The sequence below is a fragment of the Bombus terrestris genome, chromosome 13 (genome assembly GCF_910591885.1).
Source record: "Bombus terrestris chromosome 13, iyBomTerr1.2, whole genome shotgun sequence".
Taxonomy (NCBI): domain Eukaryota; kingdom Metazoa; phylum Arthropoda; class Insecta; order Hymenoptera; family Apidae; genus Bombus; species Bombus terrestris.
Genome location: NC_063281.1, coordinates 9330864 through 9353025, shown reverse-complemented (window position 1 = coordinate 9353025; position 22162 = coordinate 9330864). Strand labels below are relative to the sequence as shown.

The 22162-nt window shown below is 38.3% G+C and overlaps 1 protein-coding gene across 5 annotated transcripts in view; it reads left to right on the top strand.

Moving 5' to 3' along the window:
* The window catches only part of LOC100647940 (5-hydroxytryptamine receptor), a 168931-nt gene that overhangs the window by 62693 nt on the left and 84076 nt on the right, over window positions 1-22162 (top strand). For 4 of the 5 annotated variants that reach the window (XM_048411475.1, XM_003400253.4, XM_048411474.1 and 1 more), the window contains one exon: window positions 8248-8348. The exons of the other annotated variant lie outside the window; for it this stretch is intronic. The gene's annotated coding sequence lies outside the window, so the exon portion shown is untranslated. The remainder of the gene's footprint in view (window positions 1-8247; window positions 8349-22162) is intronic. 5 annotated transcript variants of the gene reach the window in all.

Below are 22162 nucleotides of genomic sequence, written 5' to 3'. Positions count from 1 at the left end.
AGAAAAATTACGCAATCTCTTTGACCCGCATCTTCGACGGATATGAAATTTTTCATTTACGTTCCACGATAATCGGACTGACTGTTTGATCGTGATATTGCAACACGTACGCTGCTGTTACTAAAAAGTATATGGGTGGTTGTTTGTACCTGACAGAATGTAATTTAGTTACGAAATTGTAGATAGACTGAGTTTGACTGTATCCGTTATTTTTTCACAAAACATTGTGACAGAATGAAATTTATTTTTAAAAGTTGACACGCAACGAAGCAATCATTTTTTTTCTATTTGAAGCAATGAGATTTTCATATAAAGTAACAGTACATTGTACTTGATATGATGTCAAATATGTATCTCTAAAATTCAATTAAAAGAAAGAATTTTGACAATACGAGATACAACCATATTCAATTTTTCAATTATTCCTCTGTCCGTTGATTTTACAGTGAGATAGTATTTCTTCTAATCATTAATTTGCTATTGATTACTATATTTTGGTACTTGATATTTCGTATTGGCATTTGATTGTTATCATTTATTTATTATGAATGCAAGTACCGAAGTATCCACATACTTAGAAACTTATGACAGTGTGCATATGTATAACCGTAATAACAAGTAGTTCGCGAAGGAAGGAAAAGGGGAAGATAAGCAAAGCTGATTGGCTGTGCCACGTGATCGATATTTCGCGAGACTTGGCGGTCTCTGCTAGACTCAAACTCACGAGGCTCTCTCCTCTCTTACTAGTAAAAGTTGAAATTTACTTGGGAAACTAAAGTCTCGACGCATAAATATCACGGTATCTAATGTTAGATATTCTGGCGCTGGTCTCGTAACTCGTTTTGAAAAATTGCTTTTATATTCCGTGGCGCGAGAAGTCGCGAAAGAAGCGGGCACGCCGAGCACGCAACAAGTTGAACTGATTTCAGGAGAGCCATGGCTAACGATGTTATCTATCACGCCACGTAAGTTATTTAAAGCCGCGATTCTCAAAGGTGTTGGAATAATTATGACACAACAGGTGGCGAGTTTCTTTTTACCAACTCGCCAAGTAAAATGTGTCGTGTTGGCTATTGTTTGGACGAATTAAACTTTTCGTAATCTTTTGCAATCCTACGTTGACTGTCACTCGTATACATTTCATATATAATAATATAATATCGTCCCTCTTGTGCCAGTGTCACGATTATGCGATTCGATAGATCATAAATTATGAATTATATAAATTTGTAATCGAACGTTAAGTTATTGAATAATCCTGAAGGTAATCAATCAGGTTTAGAATATAATCATTATATTCTTATACTGTATATGTTGTAACATTCGTGTTTTTCAATAATTAATTTTGGCATAAGGAGGGTGATACATATTGTATTAGTTAGCTGTTAAAATATTAAGACAACGCAAAACTGACTTAACGATGGTAAATAACGAAATCGAGGGACCGACCGGAACGACAATTTGAAAATACCGTAAGTCGTAAGGAATTATAAAGCGAAACGCGTAAAAGTCGCTTGACAGAGAAGCCTGTAGATGTTCGATGAGAATTTCAAGATGAGGCAGTCGTAAAAAAAATATACGACCGATATTTGACATAAAAAGTAACACGATGTCATAAAGGGACCTCTGTCTGTGTGGATCGTTTTGACGTTCGATATACATAAATGACAACTCTTCCATCCTGTTCACATCGCTATCGATAAAGATCATAACTTTCTTTTCTGGGTTAACGTAAACTGTCAATCATCGATTCTGTTACTGCCATCAAATTTTATGAAATTATCTACGTTAATTCATAGAGGAATTAACATCTCACAACTGTTCCAATCAGAAGTTAAAATTTTGAAAAGATTCGCGACTCGTTTGCCAAAATTTCAACGCCCGTAGAATTTGCGTTACTCTCCCTTCCTTTGTTCCAAAAATTGCGCCGTTAATTCCTCGAGAACTTCTCGTTACGAGAACCTTTCGCTTCTGTTTGCTCGTTCGTCACGAGTTCTCATGAAAAAATGGGAAATCCCCTCGACAAATTTCAGCACAGCGGTTGAATCGTAGCTTTCGAAGGATCTTGCATAAAATTCTCGCGTCCCTCTAGGCACGTCTGGCGGAATGAAACCGCGAAAGCTTCCGGGGGAACCATATTCTTCATGAAAATCATATTCGAGGGACTGAATATTAAGACAATGGATTCAGCTGCGCAGGAATTTTTCCATTTTCCTCGGTTGTATGTTTCATAACATTTGCGATTTCGCAGTCCGTGTTGCTCGTCGTAATACCGGCAATATTCTTATGGTTGTCTGTTGTCAGACAACGTTTGCTGAACAAACTTTATCCACGAATTCTTTGCCGCGTGTCTGTTTCCCGTTGTCCCGTTTAAAGACTAGAAAATAGGTTAATTAGGATGGCGAGGCCGCATACCGACATACTTTAGTTGGAAATTTCTCAGAGCAACAGGTAGCCAGCTATGGAATTTCATACGGCTTGTCCGATAGGCTCTATGTTCCGCTATACATATCTACATTCTATTGAAGTCGAATTATTACGTTTGTTTATCCTGACAAGATATCCAGAATTTTTCACCCTCCGCTTCAGCTTGTTTATATACATAACTAATTTTGATAAACCAATAGCAGCACGATAACTCTTTAATGCTGATAAAACGAACCGCGAAATAGAACAGAGTTTTGTAACGATCGTAGACGAGGATATGGAGGAATGTGCGAAGCTACGCTGGCTCACGAAAGTATTTCAATATCGATCAGAAATATTGCACGTGTTGTCATGATTGCGAATAAATAATTATAAATTTCCAGATGTATATACAAACCATAAGACATTTCTTGCAAACATATATCTAGAAAGAAACTAGTCTACAGCATAAACAGCCTGCTTATAATAAACGATAAATAGGAAGGTGGATGAAAATAATTTTTTTGATGGATGAGGCTTTCTGTCTGGGACCGACAAATCGAACAAATTCTAAAGTGCTTTCGAGGGAACGGTATATACATTTTTGAGCGACATTTTCGCGACTGTTGTAGGAATATGGATCTCTTCAAGAAAAAAATCCATTCGAGAGGCAGATGGAGGAAACTGGACGATTGGCGGAGCACCAGTTGAAGTATCCTCTGGCGAAAGTGCCTTATCGTTTTGATACGTTCGATTTCTTGGAACTGTTCGACGCGCCAGGCGTTTTTGTTATATTGGAAGAAAGTTAAGAATGCGATGGCACTTGGCAGCTACGTATTCTGGAAAATTGATCGACTGGAAACTGGCCAGCGAAGATTTTTTTTCAATTTTCCGTGAATCTTCCTAAGGCTTGAAATTTCAGGATTCAGGGATTTCGAGGATTATGCCGCTTAAGGAACCGGAATGCTATCTAAATTATTTAGAAGATACTGAACAAGAGTATTTCGAGAGTCCGATCGTTTGTGAAGAGAATACATTTGCAGATTAATTGTTGAAAATGTTCAAGAATGCAATGGAAATCTGGAAGAAGCGAAGTGAAATCTACAAGGCATCAATCAATCATCGAGTTTGCATAGGGGCGCCATGTTGACTTCGCGAAACCCGCTCAATTATGCAAGCTCGGCTATCGATTTCTTCAAGCGCAACGCCGCGAGTTTCTCCGTGCGCGATATACTCTGCAATTTACCGCGAGAGAATTTGAAGAAAAATTGAAACCAACTTGCCCTTATTATTGGAATCAAATCCGTTCGCAAATCAAAATAAACTAAATTTCATTATATACGCCGACAGTAGAAACATGTTTAATGATCAGACACTGGGCAACTTCTTACGATTTAAACGCCACGGTTAGAAGCATGAAATATTCGAGACGTTTAGTCTGTTATACACCTGGACGTTCAGAAAAATGACCAGCTTTTTGCCTGTTAGATCTCGACAAGGCACGAAAGGGTTTTTTTTAACAACGTAACATTATGCACACGCAATGAAGTTTAAGTAGACCTTGCACGAAACAACGCAGAGAGAAAAAAGAACGTGTAAGTGAGAGGCAGGAAACACGGGGAAACGAAAAAGTTACGTGGCGTGACTGTTAAACACGGCTGTTGGATGCATTTTCGGATAGAGGAGCGACATAAATATCGAAGTTATATGGCATAACTCGCACGTACGGGTCTGTATATTAATGAGCGCGTTAGAAAGGCTCGTTCCACTTTGCGGGGTAATTTCGGATTTCCTGAGCTTATTCCACCCGAGAGTATTATACTACTGGCGAGGCAGTTTGGAAAAATTTAAGTTTGGCCAGTCTCCGCGTTAATTGACCATAATTCTCTGTTCAGTAGACATTAACAACGAGGACAGGATGGAAATAGGACGAAATTGTATTGTCTAAATCAATAAACTTGTCCTTTCAGTCTCGCATACATCTCCTGTATTATTTGTTGTCGCGAGAATTAATTGCATACAGAAATTATGGAAAATTTATAGACAACGAGCGACAATAGTTTGTTATATTAAATGACAAATTATGATAAATGTCGAGCGATTATAACATTTGAACAAGCCGGAAGTCAAACTGGCCAACCATAGCTTTTATTAATGTTTTAATCGAGATACATAAGTATACGATAAATATTCGATTCTCGAGAAACGAACGACTTATTTCTATTACGACTAAATCATTAATCTAGTCAAGAATTTATGTATTTGCTACACAACTAATCCATTCGTAATAATAAGTTTCACCGAAGGATTTCCACTTGCGAGTGAATTTCCAGTGGAATTTGGAAAGGCACTGGATCATCTTGCAGCATCGCGGACGTTTGATTAATCGCAGCCTCATTAAGCAATTTCGAGCACAGAATGTTTGCCAACCGCATAAATTATACGACCGACATACCGGCGAGAGACCATAAATTCCGATTAACCACTTTCTTTAATGAACTCGACGCGAGACTCAGAAGTTCCTGGTCAATGGAATCGTTCGTTTGATGTATTCCATTCCTTCATTTTATTAAGGCAAATGATAGTTATTAGGTAATAGTTATTTTCAGTAGTTATTTTTAAATATAATTCTTCAAAATCAAACATCATAATTGGTCAACGCTTAACCACTTACCAGGAACAAGATTTTCTCTTTACCTTTGACGAAAGGAGAACGAGGATGCGGTTTCGAGGCTCTTGGCATTTCGTAGAATTTACTTAGCCGCAAAGCCAATACAGTTTTTCCTATTCGAAATAGTTCAATGTACTTCTGTGTTTCAAAGTTATAGGCGCTTTTTGTTTCAATAATTCGCAATAACTCAATAATTCCTTAGTTGCATAGAAGGTGTTCGAAATGGTGACACTCTGTCTCTGTTATTCACCGTAGATCTGAAAGAATGATCGCGAGCAAGTGGACGATTATGACTTGATGCGACGAAACAAAGCCAAATGGTACACGCGTTTGTATGAACTTTCTCACTGTCCTTGTGTTCCCCGTTCACTCATTAAGTGTCGTGTTAAGTCACATATTATGAAACACCCTGTATACGTGAAGAATGATACATCGATATTCTCTTTTTATTTCATAGCACGTGTTTTCTTCTTGAGCAGTATCTGAAACGTCACTTGCCTGTTTGCTTATTAATTAAATATTTTAAGAAAATTATGCAAATTCTCGCATTGCATATTAATAGAACGAACATCAAGATTGCCCCTCTATTAATATCGCATGGTCTTGCGTTGTACTTATCGAACGTTGTAACCACTCGATCTTTAATACATTCTTAGCTATACACGCCACTTTACTTCCTGTCTCGCTATCTTAAAACTAGCGAGTATCGAGCTAGCCGCGTGAAAATTCGCGACCCATTCCAAAGAAGAGGAATTCGACGCGGCGACTGCATCTTTTGCCTCGTTTAGTTTTGAGGAAGAGTGGAACAGTAGGTCGTGTAGTCGAAGGGATGACTTTCAAGTGGAAAGTTGGCACGTCGCGAGTTCGGGCATCTCGAGTTGCCGAGGTGAAGCACGAAGTTGAACACGAGGCTCCGATGAAAGGGTTGGCTAACGTGGCCTGCCAAGTAAGCAGCGTTTTTCATGCTCTTCGGACGACGCCACGGAACGCGGCGCCTAGTTACCAACGAAATTGATCGGCTATTTCAAGCTGAATTTCTGAAAGGCGCACTTCAGATTTTGTTAGCGAACACTCTTACGTCGTCCGCACGTATGTCGAAGCGTTTAGCAGCGATCCACCTTTGCAAAAGTAGTTTCATTTTTTCGCCGTAGATCACTCTATTTTATTTTATCTTTTTTTTATGATCTACTCGGAAAAAAAAAGAAATCGAAGGTTTCCTTTTATAAAATTAGATTTTAGAAGTAGCTTAATTCATTTGGCGTAAGATGACTCCAGTCTTATTTTATGATATACAGAGAAGCATTTTAAGGTTCTCGTTATAGATGCATTTTTAGGATTTAAACTTTTGAGCTCGTTAGAGAAGCATCTTATGCTATCTTGAAGCATAATTTAGCAACGAATGAGAGTTCGGGAAAAGTGGTTTAATTAATTGCCTGTATCTAATCTAGTTTATTTCAACGTTTCCAGTTTTCCTGATGGCATATAAAGGAAAGTTTGGAGATCTTCTTTGTAAAAGTATACTTTGAATCTCTTAGTAAATCCTCTTACGTCATGTCAAAGCGTTTAACAGTGATTTGCAAAAGATGGTTCAACTTATTTGCTGTAAGATGTCTCTATTTTTCCGACGATGTATAGACATAATAAGAATTTGGAGAATATTTCCTTCGTGAAAGATTCCGAATAGTATTCGTGTATTTTCTCTCTATTCTTATTACATCATCTTGAATTGAAATTCTTCGAAATACGGAGATGGAGTTGCACGAAAATATCCTACTGTGAATAGCAACAAGACTTTTTAGTTTCTTTAATCGATCGCGTAAGAACGGTGGGTTTGGCTGGCTTGTTGATCGAGTCGTTGATACTACGAAACATTCCAGCGTGATCGAACAGCAACACACAGAATATGCATACGGCAACCACGCAAACATCTTGACTATCTGTTTGCATTCTGATCATATTAGTTTCCTGTTTTCTTGCATATTTGCATAGCCCCAATATCCTCTTGCAGCGTCCTAATATCTATATTGTAGGATAATTTCTCCTGGGAGTATCAACGTTTCGAAACGTGAACGAATAATACGTTTCGACGAGTTCCTTCAATAAAATTCATCCCTCTAAACTTATTATTATCCATAGAAAATAAATTCTCGGGAAAATTGGAAATGAGCGCCTTTGATTACCATATACCGTGTAAAATATTAGATTTTATATCCACTGGGGAATTTCGATTTGCAACAGTGTCACAATGCAAATCTCTATCCGACAGTTTTTTCGTTCTATTAACATTTAGTCTGTTGGAACCTTCTTGCAGGATTTTATTACCAGAAAGATTTCTCGCGGCAATTTAAACGGCGCACGTATGTTCATGCACCATGCAAATCGTGCGCGGTGGCCTTAAAAACACCACACTGCGCCTTTCGAGCATGCACACTTCATTACTCTATCGATTTGAATCGATGGCTAGTGGCGCGGTACAGTCGACAACTAGTTATCGGATAAATCGCAGATAAAAGTCTCGTATTCGTCTGTAATAATTCAATTACTCGCTCTACTCGATCGTGTATGAATCCGCGATAATAGTTGGCACGGTCTTTTTCGGCGTAACTTTTCGGCGTAACCGTAATTTGGTGGCATCAGCTCGAATAGATGAATCGAGAGACCTATTTTGCCACATGTTTGTCGTTACTGTACCGTCGACGGCGTGTAACAAACCGGCGGAGCATCGCAAAAAATATGGATTAAAAAAGCCACAGGCTGTGAAACGCTGGTCCACGAGCGCGTATTTTTGTTCACGCTATTTAGGTCTCGCGGTTCGTGTACCATCGCGAGGAGTTACATCGAATGTAAAATCACTGGCTGAAACACGGACCATCCAGCATGGTTTCGTTGTTTTTCATTTTAAACTTTGTTGACGGTAATTCGATGCCATTTGTTTGGAAGAATTCGTCCACGAATTTGTGAAAATTTTTAACGAAATTCTTTACTCTGTGAAACCTGGAAAAAATAGGTTGTATGTCCTTTGTATTATTTAATCTATTAGTAAGGTGAAGAATATAACAATATCGAATATGGTTATGATAAGTTCTATGCTTTAAATGAATAAATCCTGTCAGTTTATTTGACTTTCGCACCCGAAATACGTTTTTATAGATGTCTTAATCGCTTTACAGGTGTTGGAGCGCTACGAAGTTAGATCTCTCAGAAAAGTTTGCGGATCTGGATCTGATTATCTCGTATTAAAATAACAGTCACCGAGTAACGCCAAACACCAGTAAGTTTTCTTTCTTGTGATCATCAACTTTTATCATACTTAATGCAATTGTTAATATTTCCTGCAAAAGGCTCAAAATAAGGAATTCTTGAATCCAATATCAGAAATATGGGAAATCTTGAACACGGAGAATTCCGATTGTCAATTCTTGGTAATTTTATTGCTCTGTCGGAGTTTTAAATAAGAACAATTTTCTTTGGTTTCATTGCATCGGTTTCGATTGTACTCCCAATAGAGGAACGAGCAATCTTTGTGTTCTGAAAGCGAACAGAAAACAATATGAGATCTCAGTGATTTAGTCGCAATAACTGAGGAAAAGCACAATGGAATAGCAAACGAGATCGAGTCTTCTCTCTGTTCTTTCGTTGTCAGATTTACATCGGCCGTGGTGCAAAAATCGTTTTGGTAACGTGACAAGTGAAACGTAATCAAAAGCAGGAGCAGAGGAACGCGGCCTTTTCATCGCTGTTGCATTTTACAAGAATCCTATAACGTCGTATTCGCGTCAGTTATTCAGCTAGACGCGGCGGAACGCGGAAAATGACTCGAATGAACGTTCCTCGTTGAATATTTCGACTTGCTGGTAGCCGCATAAACATACTTGTGGTATGAATGTAAACGAAAGAGTGCGTTGATTACAAAAACCGTCGGCAGGTTTTATTTAAAATAATTAAATTTTAAGCAATAAACGTCGAAGTGGTCCCACTTTCCAGTAATTTAAACGAATCCATAAAATCCAGCTTAAATCTAAGTACCTCTTCGAATTTGCTATTTAAGTTAACACAAATAATATTTTTAAGAAACTTTTACATTTTCAAATGTGACGTCTGTACTAACCTGTGTTAGTAAATGCAGTATAAATATTCCTGCAAACCCTTCAATCCGTAGGTTGATACTTGTCTAGAGTTTAACTCGACACCCATTAGTCGAAGATTTAACCCATTCACGTGTTTACACCCGTGACATATGAGTTTGCAGGAACATCCAATTTATGTAAGCCCATGACAATCACGTCAGATGGTTTGCTCAGTTTGATAAAAGAAGACGATACTTTTTCTAAATTGTAAATCAACATCTCTTCTTCAATTTTAATGTGACCAGCATTCATAAATCGATTCTTTATCGTCTTAGTGTCTTCTTCTAATGGTTTAGAATTTCATTTCATTTTTCGTATTGTATCATTGTCTCCTTTTGCTATTTTTACTAAGTTATCGTAGTTATTAACATATGCCTACTATGTTCCATTCTTTCAATGCTGCTCTTCTGTATTTCGCTAAATGTACTTCATACGCTATTAAAAACGAAGAAGAGATAGTAAATCTTCGCCGTTAGGAGATTAATATGTCGATAGATTTTGCTGCTATATTTTACTCGAAAACGTCAGGAAGTATTGGTGATCATTGTCCATGCATGACCTGAAAATTGTACGTCCTAGTCGGTTATCTAATCCGAAATCCAGCGGACCAAGTAGTACGAGTCAATAATCCCAGCGACCAGGAATATCGAGCAAGCAGTCACGCGCGCCGTCATCTGCCGTTGAAATTTCGTTTTCCGAAAGCAACCAGCTTAAGCAGCATTCACATTGAGCGATCCAACTACAAAACAGCCCTTTAACGTCGAAAGGAGAGTCGCAGAGAACCTCGGTAAATAAAGGAAGTTCCAAGGCTCTGGTATGTTCCAAGGAAGCTGATTACATAGGATCTAACCGTGAAAGATAATTCCTGAGCGGAGCGAACTCTGATCAAGTTGGGACGGCTATGAGAGCACGAAGAAGCTAATCCAAGGACCGTGTCTGGTTGCAAAAGCCCGCGGACAAACGCGGCCGAACAATAATCCTTGTCAGCGTGCGGAGACGAAGCTGCGCGCACTTAAGTAGCCCATTAAAGGTTAAGTTCTCGACGTGAAACCCGCAAACGTTTATTGTGCACGAAGCCACCCACGTCGACGACGACGACACACGTTAAGTCAATAACAGCTGCCCACTTATCTATTACAGATGTCACAGGCCGACTTTGGACTTCTGGCCCAATTGCACATTTGGGTCAAGTTAATCGGAAGTAGTAGCCTGGAGCGATTCTAAACCGACCAGCGATATTCATCGCGACGATAAATTAATTAAAGCGTACTTTGCACTAATACTGTTTCGGCTGTGAACGGCTACTGCTGTTAAACGTGATAAATAGGCTTTATTCTCAGGAAGATTTTACGATGATCGTTGTACGATGGAAGGTGCGCAGGCGAGTAACTTCTTGGTGCTGTAGGTGCGAACGATATAGAAAACGGTCGTAAAGTCTGCGAGAAACTAAAGTTTACAGTGATGAAACGTGTAATTTAAGATATCTTACATTTTTGGAGTGATAAAAACCGTAAGGTCCTTTCAGGGTTCAGTATCTCAAGGATGTTGAATCTGCTACATTCTTTCGGACATTTTGTATCCATTCGTTTCTGCTACCGTTAAAAAATTCCTTAAACTCGAGTAGAGTACATCAAAGAATTATTACTTTTCTTAAAACGTCAAGAAATCTGTTTCTTTCATGAACCGTCGAAATATCAGAGAGGATTCTGAGATATTTATTGAAGTCTATACTATATTATATTACTCGATATTTCTACGAGTAGAACATATCTGTTTGTCTGGCTGCACTATATCAGGAGCTGTCCGCTTTTGCAATTTTGATTTAAGACTGCACTATGTCGTTGCTATACGATTTCGTCGTTATTGACCTTCATTCATATTCATAATTCAATCAAACAATCAAATAGGAAGGAATCTCATTTAGGTATAGCATGAATTTTTCATGAATCGATGCAATTCCAAATTCCATGCGTGTTACGAAATGTTTCCAACGCCTTCGAGCGATTTTATTTCTAAAATAGTCGAATCTCTCTTTCTCACTGTCTGTCCATTTCGACTATTATGATGATAAGAAATATGGCAAATATATAACACCATGGGGTATAAAAACGAATCAACGATATTAATTCCCTCGCTATTTTAGTCGAATTACTATCGTCCATCGGATTCGGTGGTGTATTCCGTGTAAATCAATCGATCCTCATCACCGATGAGTATATTTTTCGAGGAGATTGCAAATATGAATTTCATCTCGATCGAGTGTTCGTTGATTTTGCACGAGTAAGAACCAAATGAACATTCGCAAAACTAGTTAAAGGATATCTCAATTACTGTAAATGTAGCCCATAAAAATAATCGATCACTTGTAGGTAGTTTTTATGAAACATTTAAAAATTTCATCAGCACTGTAATCATAGTTATACTGGTAAAATTTGAAACAAATCTGAAAATGTACATGGAAGCTACAAGATTACAAAAGTATTTAAAGAGTCAATTATTCATTATATTAATGAGACCATTATTCAATGGAATTATTATTAATATTTATATGTTTAAAATAATTATCTTGTATCACTACAGTCTTTATGAAATTTCGTAACAATTTATATAACGCATATAATATACAAGGGTGTCTCGATTAAAGGAAGTAACGTAAATGTCTTCTTTGATATTAATAACGCGGAAGATGTCAAAATTATCAACATGGAACAACGAACGTCAAAAATAAAAAATGGGACGTAAAAATTGTCTATGGTACAGTGTCCAAATACTTTAGCGAGGCACTGTATGATGAAGGGTCTATAGAATCGCGATCTCTCTGTTTCGAACGGTTTTGCTTCCAAAAATTCCAGCTTGATTAAAAACAATATTTGTAACAGTCAATAAAATTGCCATTACCTCGAACTTCATCATGTAAATTTCGTGTAATTAAACAGTCGCAAGGGCATGAATGCAACTTTGAACGAGCGACGAGCGCCAACTCGTTTCATTTAAAGCGCTGGTCAACCAATTCTACCGCCGATAATTAAGTTTCTCGATCGATCGTTTTATCTTGTTCCTACCTCGTTTCAAAACGTTAATCTCGCCAAGTGGAAGAACACAAAATGTATACTGTTCAGCAAAGATACTTGACGATTTAGTTTTAATGAATTTTCTCTATGACAAACAAAAGCGACAAGTGAGTGAAGGAGCATGAGAGGAGACAGAAAAGTGGCTCGAAGTTTGAGAATTCGTTTCGAGGAATGTTAGTGTTTCGTGTCTGAATGGGTTCGAGAAACGAAATTTAGAAGCTTGTACGCGGAAAATTCAAGAGCTCAGAGTTTGAGTTTGAAAGCGGGCAAGTACAGTTGGCGAGCGACTCATCCAGTTAGAGCTCTTAATTATTGCCGAGAGCTTTGTTTCGAAATTGTTTCCCGAAGGACAATCTACGCTTAACATACGCCTGTACTTTGAGATTTTCATTGCCAGCATCGAATTTCGATATTTTCCATAACATCACGCGTTAAAGTCTTACTCGCGACGCAGGTTCTTTTTTATTTTCAAAATTTCTTCCCTGTACCATTATCTCCCGTTACTTAATTTATAATTAGAATTTAATTAGAATAGATAATTTCCTTTTCCTTAAACGTCTCAAGATCGATCGGTTTCCACTTCTTGTTTGCCTTCGATTCTGCTCCTAGGAAAGGCACACTTTCGCCACTACTCTATTCTTTTCTATTTTTCTAAGAGTGTTGTTGAAGCTTGAAGAACTCACACAGAGTTGAGATAAATGATGCATTTTTGTCCCTTTTAACGGTCGAAGGTTTGGCAAGGCCTCACGTTTGCTCTTTTCTTTCCACCCCTTTAGAAGAGATCTAGGAATTTACCCTGTAGCTAAGCAGTGAACTGTTTTATGCTTTTTATGACTCAAGGTCGAACTTTCTACCTCTCGTTTTCCCACTTTTTTACTGTTGTAGATGAAGGGTATTTTCCACTTTCACCCTCGTTTATTCCGCTATAGTAATGCCCATTATCTGCTTCGTACGTTGCTAAGCAGGAATTATGTGCGTTGCCAAGCAGGCATTTATGTGCGGGGAAAAAGTTACGATCGTATGCTCAGCCTGGCGTTTTAATTTATTCAAAGTGCATGATGATCCTTTCGCTTGGAGATTTCGAAGGAGCTTCTAATTGGATATCATCGCAACAGTAACACCAGCTACATTTATGTGAAATTCTCTTGAAATCTTTCATATTATCTACGCTCTTATTTTCAGTTCTCACATATATGTACATACAGCATACATACATGTTTTTAAATATTTATAGGAAATTTGAAAGCGCAAAATTGCGCGATATGCACATAATATGAGAAAGTATACAGAATATCCCAAGTATAGTACTGTTTGTAATATTTGCCATGTAAATTTTTTAACCAATTTTTTAACGACGTTCTATCTTTGTTATTGTATTCTTAAAAATATGAATTTGCATAAAAATCCGCAGTTTAACGATCACTGTACGCATGCAAATGTGAGAGTTGAAAATAAGAGCAGCTGACAGCCTCTCTCTTGGGACTTTTAGCGACATAATCACTATGTGAAGGTAATAATAGAATACATCGTATTTCACAAAGCGCATGGTACATAGGAAACAACAGTTTTCCTATGGTCAAGTTAGAAAGACGTACAGGATTAAATGCATCACTGTCTGTTTCGAGTGCATTGATTAGATCGTGCTTCGTATTCGAGCGTATTCGTGAACGTATTCACGTTGTATTGCCGTGCGTTTATTCCCTCGATACCGTTTAATTGTTCCATCTGGAGACTAGATGTGTCGTCAGTAAAGTTTTACTCTGATCCCTGTAACGTCTGACGGCTTGACGCCTTTTGTTCTTGATGGCCTTTCACTGCTAGCGTGCTCTTTGTCCCAGAGTTCTAGAAAGGATTTTCTCTTTTCTAAATTACCTCTTGGAACATTAACGAATCGATTGTAACTCGAACCTGTTGTTTCATTAAACAAAAATAGAAATTTTTTTGTATTTTTAATTTATTACAAACCAAAAGAAATTATAGAAATTTGTATTCATTTTTTAAACACTAATTACTTTTATTTATTATTTTTATTATGAATGCAGCAAAATAAATAGATAATGTTTGTATATGTTTGTATATTTCAAAGAAATGAGATAGTTGGTAAAAATCATCAAGAGGTAAAAAAAATAATAGTCAGAAATGAGTTTTGAATGGGTCAAGTAAAAAGTTACACCTGATAACGGACAACATTGTGTGTCTACGTATAAGAGGGCTGTCGAACTCAGTTTGCACGAACGTGGATATTAGGAATTCCCGAATCGTAATAGAACAAGGAAAATCCGACGTCCACCAGCCGCAGTTTATAATGCTGTCGTATTACAACCGATTTCCGATATACCGACACGCTTGGGACTAAAACTTTCCAATGCCGGATTCCGAACACTCTTGGAGCCTTGTTGCTCGAATATCAAGAGCCTTGTTCACGTCTCTCGATGGAATTGAAACTAGATTCGACACACGCTGGGATATGCCAGCTGAGCCGAAACTCGCGGCCGAATTAAACTGCGGAGTTGCTCGCTAGGCGAGTAGAAATTTCCGGTGAAAACTCGTATTTGGAATTTCGACAGAGCTAAAATTCCTATCGGATCATTCCTCTATTATCGTACGTCGTTGTCCTGTTACTTTAACAGCTCTCGAAAACGACGAGACAGACTGTTTGTTAAACTCGTTGGACGGGTAGAGGACAGACGGGAGAGAATTTCAGCAGAAAGAGATAATTCTTCTTGTCCACCTATGATTATCAATAATCATAGTACGATCGACAGGCTGATGTTCTATTCGAACAAAATAAGTATGAGAACAGTTTGAGAATGTCGAAGTTTAACGCGAATTATAAATCCAAAGAACATTTTGATACAGAGTAGGAGAAAATCGTTATGATTTATTTAGTTCATGGAAAAAAGCGCCCTGGTTTGTTCTGTTGATTCAAAACGATACTCGAGCCATCCCAAATCGTCAGAAATAATAGAGATTTTTTCAAAGAACGATATAAAAGTGGTACGAAACGGTGGAGATATTAATATCGTAATTTGCTAGTAACTCGAAAATGAAGAGTAAGATTTTGTAATACGATGATTCGTTTCCGCCCCCTTTTTTTTTCTTTTCACGTAGAATCATTTCCTTGTATACCGATACCATGATTACTGTGACTCCATATAGTAGTCGTAGTGGAGGGTTAGTAACGCGAATCTTCATTTACTCGGCCGAATTGATATTGACAACGGGTCGATAGCAGAGCAATTTCTTGCGTTGGCAAGAAAACCACGAATAGAACAGAGAGCGGGTGGCAGTCGGTGTTCCGTATCAGATGGAAAACAACGAGGCTCGCACGGTTCTCTCTTGCAGTTGCAGAACGACACGGCCGTTCATTGATATTCAACAGCGAATTTACGAGGACGATAAACGTTAGTGGTCCACCCAGACTTCTTCTACCATCGTGTTTCCTACGTTTCTGCTACTGTTATCAGACGTTCGCGGCTGTTTAAATAAATATCAAATTAAACTTTACTGTTGGCCCGACTCGTTACACCGTGTTATCTATCTCTGCCTATCGAAAGCGTAAATCAGTAGTTTTACATTGGGTTTAAGCGAGCATTCGTACCGCTACTTTATACCTCTTCGTTTCGTCCGTTGTTTTTACACCGGAAATTATGCAAACTGTCCGCTTCCTTGACGTGTTTTTAAAATGATTAAAACCCGTAGGACGCTCGAATGCGTGTAATTTCTGGTTATTGAATCGGAAAGCAAATGCAGAAATTTTACCTTTTTGATTTAATTTATTTGATTTTAAGTTAATCAGTGTTAGCGTAGTTATTTAATTTGTTACTTTTAACTCAGTTGATTTAGTTGGTTCGTTGAAGCTTGTCAAAGCGTAATGCTGCGTATATACGATTGTAATAAAGATTAATAAACTTTGCCATTGAAATTCGATTAGTTATACGGAAAGAATGAGAAAATAATGAGAAAGGAACTCTAAGAAAATTCTTGATAGTATATGGAGTAGATGTTTCAGACTGTCGCGAAATTTATTCGAGGTCGTGTAACACAGTAAAAGTTGCGTCCTCGGAGCGTAAGCTAAGATCGTCGTTTTATTTCTTGGCCGCGTGTCTTTCGTATTAAAATCTAACGCGTGAGTTACGCGGCACAGCGGCACTGGTGTAAAATTCATGCAATACAAGGCGAGGCCTGCATATGATACGCGAAACCATATTTCTTTGCTGCTCTCCTGGTTATTTAGGGATACCGCGTGCAGTGAACATCGCACAGGTGTGCGAGCGGTTATCGACGCCGCGCAACATTTCTTAGACCAAGAGTTTCGTTGGCGAGCTTGGGATTTTACGCGAGGTGGTATTTCGCTATAATTTCCGAATCTCTTTGGAGATCGCAGAACGTGAAGTTGGCGAAGAATATAACGTTTTCGGGTGATGTTTCGCTTCTTGAAGAAGCTCTTACGCGCACATAATTTTCAGCGGCCACCGGATCTGCCTGTCCCGAGAGTTTGCAACTGGCTGTAACAGTCAAAACCGAAAAGTTAAACCGTGCGAATCTAATTTAAGTTTCTCAGTGGCTAAGTCGGGAAAATAGATGGCACTTGGCCCGTCGAGCTTTACTAAAGTGTGTCTACCGTGTGTCACGGAACCTAGAGAACGTGAATGTATCTCCAGCTGGAAAATATCCCTGCTGAATGTTAATTAAAAGGAAAGTAACCATAATCCCCTTCCGGTGGTAATGGAAATCCCTTCTCCTTGCCACGATTAGGAAAAGTCGTGATTCACGATATACAGTAGCTCGCAAGGGTATCCCAGCATTTATGGGAATCCTTTTGTAAATATATTATTTGTGTTGTACGAAACGTTTTCTCGTATAATAAGGCGATGGTATTTAATAATATTAATGCTAGTGTTTTAATAATATCTGAAACAAATCTGAAAATGTACATACAAAGCACAAAACGTATAGTACAAATATATATTTCGCAAAGACCAGACAAATATTCAACAGTTAATTATATTAATAAGAGTCGATATATTTAAAATGGCTGTTTATTTCGTATACTAATTTTTTATTAAATATATCTTTAAAATAAATATCTTGCAACTTTCATATTACGTTATTAGATCAGTTTCAAACTTGACCCACATAACCATGGCAGCTGTGTCTCATGAAACATGGAAATGTTTAACATAACACACACAACGTATCGAGGAAACTTTTCTATAAGTGTCGAAATACATTGATCCGATCAATTCTACATAGACTTATTTTTAAAAAGTCGATTCCTAAAAGAGAAATACGGGTACCGATGGTCAGACTGAAAATTTCAACGTGTCCGAATATATTCAGGCTATTTTTGTTATTCCTGATGTATGTGCGTTCGTGTCAATAAATGGGGATACAGCTGCGGCGATGTATCCAATTCGCGGCAAGCGGCGAGTTTTCAATTTGCCGAACAATCTGAAAATTGATTATTCTCCAGGATGCGTTTCTGTTTGTCTTGTTCGCACGAAATACAGTCACGGGAAGCTACTAGCGAAAGCTAGCGAACTCGTAATACGTGTCACGAGCACGCGATACCAGACCGTTGTATTAAGGAGAATGGCCTTGCAGATGGAGGACGATGTCTGACAAATGCGGGCCTCATACTACTGCCGTGTCGAAGCTTTACCCCCTGTCACGCTAAAAGTGGTATAAATGGAACGTCTGTTTTTCCGCTATTATCCACGAAATATTTCTACGAGATTGCGTAATAATTCATCTGGTATACTTGTCGCGCATGAAACTACCCTTAATTAAGGGGAAAATATATACGTATGTACACAGTGTACGCGCGACAGGCTGTAACTGTACGTGTCGTCCAACTTTATCAAGCTTAAAATATTCCCATGGTTTTTTAGAATCTTCATAAGAACACTTTTGTCTGAGAACTTCATTATTCCGTGACAACTTAAAATTTCTAATTTTCAGATTATTTAGGACGAAGGAACTTTCCAGAAGAAAGGAATCCTCTGGCGAAGTAAATTAACGAATAATTGAATAGATTGCGTCGGAAGTTCCGGTTCTAATTTTTTAACGTTCGTCGCGGTTGAATTAATAATTGGAAACCACCAGGGAACAGTACAACTGACCAACTTACGTTCATTTTCTGTACTTTAATTCCTAGATGATTTCCAAGAGTTTCAAATTACTTAATCTTACAATATCTTCCATTTTAATCTGTAGGACGGCTATTTTGATATAATTTGCGGTGCGCTGCAGGTTCCAACAGGATGAAATAGTGTCAACCGACTAAGACGCGTTTCCTTTAGCAAAACTTTGCGAATTCAATGGAGGTGGTTTGAACTTGCGCCTCGCTGAATCCGCTCTTTACAAATCACAGGGCACTGCTATTAACCGGTTAACTGGGGCGTGTTTCCGTGATTCTGCGACTAACGTTTAGCCACAATTAGGCAATTTTTACAATCTGTGCGGAGAAACTGCAATCTCGCTGGCGAAACCATGTCGCCAGTGCACTTAAATGTTCGCTCGACTACCATTGTTCGGAAGCATAACGACGAATTGGAAAACAAACAACAGAAAAAGGTACTTTGTTTTCTATGGCGTCGTTACACCGAGAGAGAATTCTAGCCTCTTAGTTTCAATTTTAAAGAATGAAAGTCGAGACTACCGTGCGAACTCTGGTTGAATTAACGGGCTTCACGAAGTAAAATAACAGTGGCGAACCAGTTTGGAATCGCTTGCGCGGAGATCTATGCAACGCCACGCTTCAACCGCAGGAAATTAATTGATTTGAACGAATATCATGGCGTCGCGGTCGAACTGTCGTTTAATACTGCCTCATTTACGGGTCACTGGTTTCCAGTGAGAAATAACGAGACCGAATCTGACCAGTATGAAAGGCTCGAACCACGAATAAACAGATGTCATCATTTAGAATCAGAAATTTCAGTTTACCACATTTGATTCAATAAACGATCCTTTCTGTCGTTCTGTACCAGTCATCTCTGATTTTAACTGGAATACATCATCGATCTTTCCATCAGCAACGTAGTTATCGAATGGTAAAATCATGCGATGGCCTCGCAAATCACATACGTTTTTTTTATTTAGATTTTTATCCGACTTTAGTACTTACACGATTATTCGTATCTTTTTCCTTTTGTAAATTTGATTATATTAAATGTATTTGTTTTTATATTATAATTAAACAATGACATTGTTTTATCTCGCTTACAAATCTACAACTCCCCTAGTGAGTAACAAAGGGATAATATCGATATGTTTCATATCAGTAGAAATGGAACTAATTGAAGACCATAGCCACATTTTCACATTCTACGGGAAAATACAGCTCTTGTTTTCTATTTAGGGGATTACCATCAACATCCAAGACATTAGCGACACGTATTGCTGGTTAGTGATAGATGAAATCGTACAGATATAGCTTTGGATAAATTTGAAAAGGTTCTTAACATTATTTTGTATCACGGAAGGATTCCTTTAGTCTGAATCTGGGAAGTCTGATCTGATTTCCTGAGGTTTCAGTTTCTCTACAGACAGTCAATATGTGTCCAAGAGCACGTTGGCATGCGACATCAGCATGTGTCGCAGTGAGTTCGTGGTTTTCTCTTCAGCAGGAATTCGTAAGTAAGTCTCGTGCGTCCAATCTGACTCTTGTTTGAAATGATTTGGTTTCCTCTATGGAAGGATCTTCTCGTCATGGAAAATGTCGTCCAAACTGTTACTCAGTTTAGTTGGTTCTTCAGAATTTTTCTTACGATCCCAACATGTTTTAGTATAGTATCGATGCGCTGCTTGATGATAAAATATTTAACGCGAAATTAACGTCAAAATTCTATTTATCAAATGAATTCCAAGATTGTCTCTTAATTTGTTATTATATCCAAAGAGAACAAAGAATATCGAGAATTTCTAATGAGCGAAATAAAATAAATAATTCCTCTCACGATTAAGTTTGCCCATCACTGTTTTACATGTTTGCGAACAATTTACTATCGCTTCGTTAATCAAAACCCCTAAAAGAGCGGAGGAGCGAAAACGTTGAAATTAATCGCGCTAAAGCTCGATTAAAAAGCTCGTAAAAATCTACGTTTCAATTTAACGTCCCTGGTGAGGCAACAAGGATGCTCGGTTAAATCCAATGGGGTATTATTTCGCCAGGAAGAAAGAGCTATAGCTGGCAAGCGTTCCATTCTCAACACGGAATTGAAAGAAGACAGTAGTGGCAAGTTGGACGATTTATTCTCACCTAACCTAAAGCTGGCCACCGTGATTTACCCGTTCGTAGCTTGCACACGGTTGCCTCTGTACGCGGGCGTATAAATATCCGTGTATTTGTGCACGAGCTTGAATTAATCGCGATGACCGAAAATATTTATGAGAGTTGCACTCTCTTTAATGCGGTTCGATTTCGTTGGTCGACCGAGGGCGGGTACTTAAAACTTTAAACGACGCTAACTACGCCTTACTCTCTCGCTCTTTTCTCGTTTGAGCGCCGTTATGGAAAAAACTTTTCTCTCCAACGATTCAACAAATTTTCCTTCAGCTACTATATCACTTCGTTCGTTCGTTCGTTCGCCATACGGATAACGCATGACGAATTGAGATATCAGATTCAATTTAGGATTGCGAGATCTTATCGTCGTCTGGCTACTAGATTTCATCCTAATCGGGAGGGAGCGGTTCTAACCGTTTTTCGGACCTCGATATCGACACCTTCTTTTTTATTATGGTTGTAGATTTTGTAGAAGGCAGGGATATCCGGCAATGGAGCATTTTTTAGAAATTGAAATTCACAGATGGAACGGTGGAAAATTATTAAGCATGGTGAATAAACGATAGGTTATTAAATCAGATACGCAAGAATTTTCGTCTGATATTTTCCACGATAATTTCATTTCTCTTTTATCTAATATAATCAAATTTCAATCCTTCAACATAATCAATTTTACTATTACGTTATACGAATCTATCAACCGAGTGCTTGATTTCACGATCATTGAAAATTGCGATATTACAGAATTAGGCTATGATTACAGTAGTTGCGCGTTCTATTCGGACGAATGAATCATTCCAAAGATTAAAGTCCATTCACTCATAAGAATCTCTATGCATATCTAACTACTCTGACGTGTTTCTCAGAAAGTTCATCGGAACACGGATCTACCATAACGTCAGCTTTATTCGCAACATAAAGTTAGATATATTTCTAGAACTGTATATTAAATATATTGAATAGCATAGAGAGATGTATCGAATAACAGTATCGAAAATTAACCTTCGTGCAAAAGATTTAGATGGTGTACCGTGATAAACAGTTTCCCTTGGAAAATTATTGGCGGACAGGGATTGATTTATTTTCGCGTTCCTTCAGGTTCGTATAAGGCAAGTGAAACAGTGAGAGATAAATTCGAGGCGGGAGGAAATTGTAGCAGTCGTGCCGCGGAAAAATTATGTGGCGGTAGTAGCCATAAAGTTTCACGTAAGATTCGACGGAGTCGCGAAAGACGAACGTGTTCAATATCTGGCGTCTGTGTGGTTGTATCGTCTGGTATCGTCGGTAATTCGAAATAAAAATTGTGAATGCATCATACCGTGGCCTTGTAGATCGTATCAGATCGAGAAATACGGACGAAAGCCGATATTTGGTTAGCGAGACGTTTCGCTCGTCGACGTGTGTCGCTCGAGATATTTCCGTGACGCTTCTATCCTCGGGATATTCTTCATTTGAAATTTAAGCGAAATACATCGACTGGATCAACAACGTCGAAGGTGGCTAAACTTAAATTTCAGTGTGTCACGCGGAAGTTCGAAATAAAATCCGCGGCAAATTGGCCGAGCAGTAACGCGAAAAATATCGCGGTGAACTT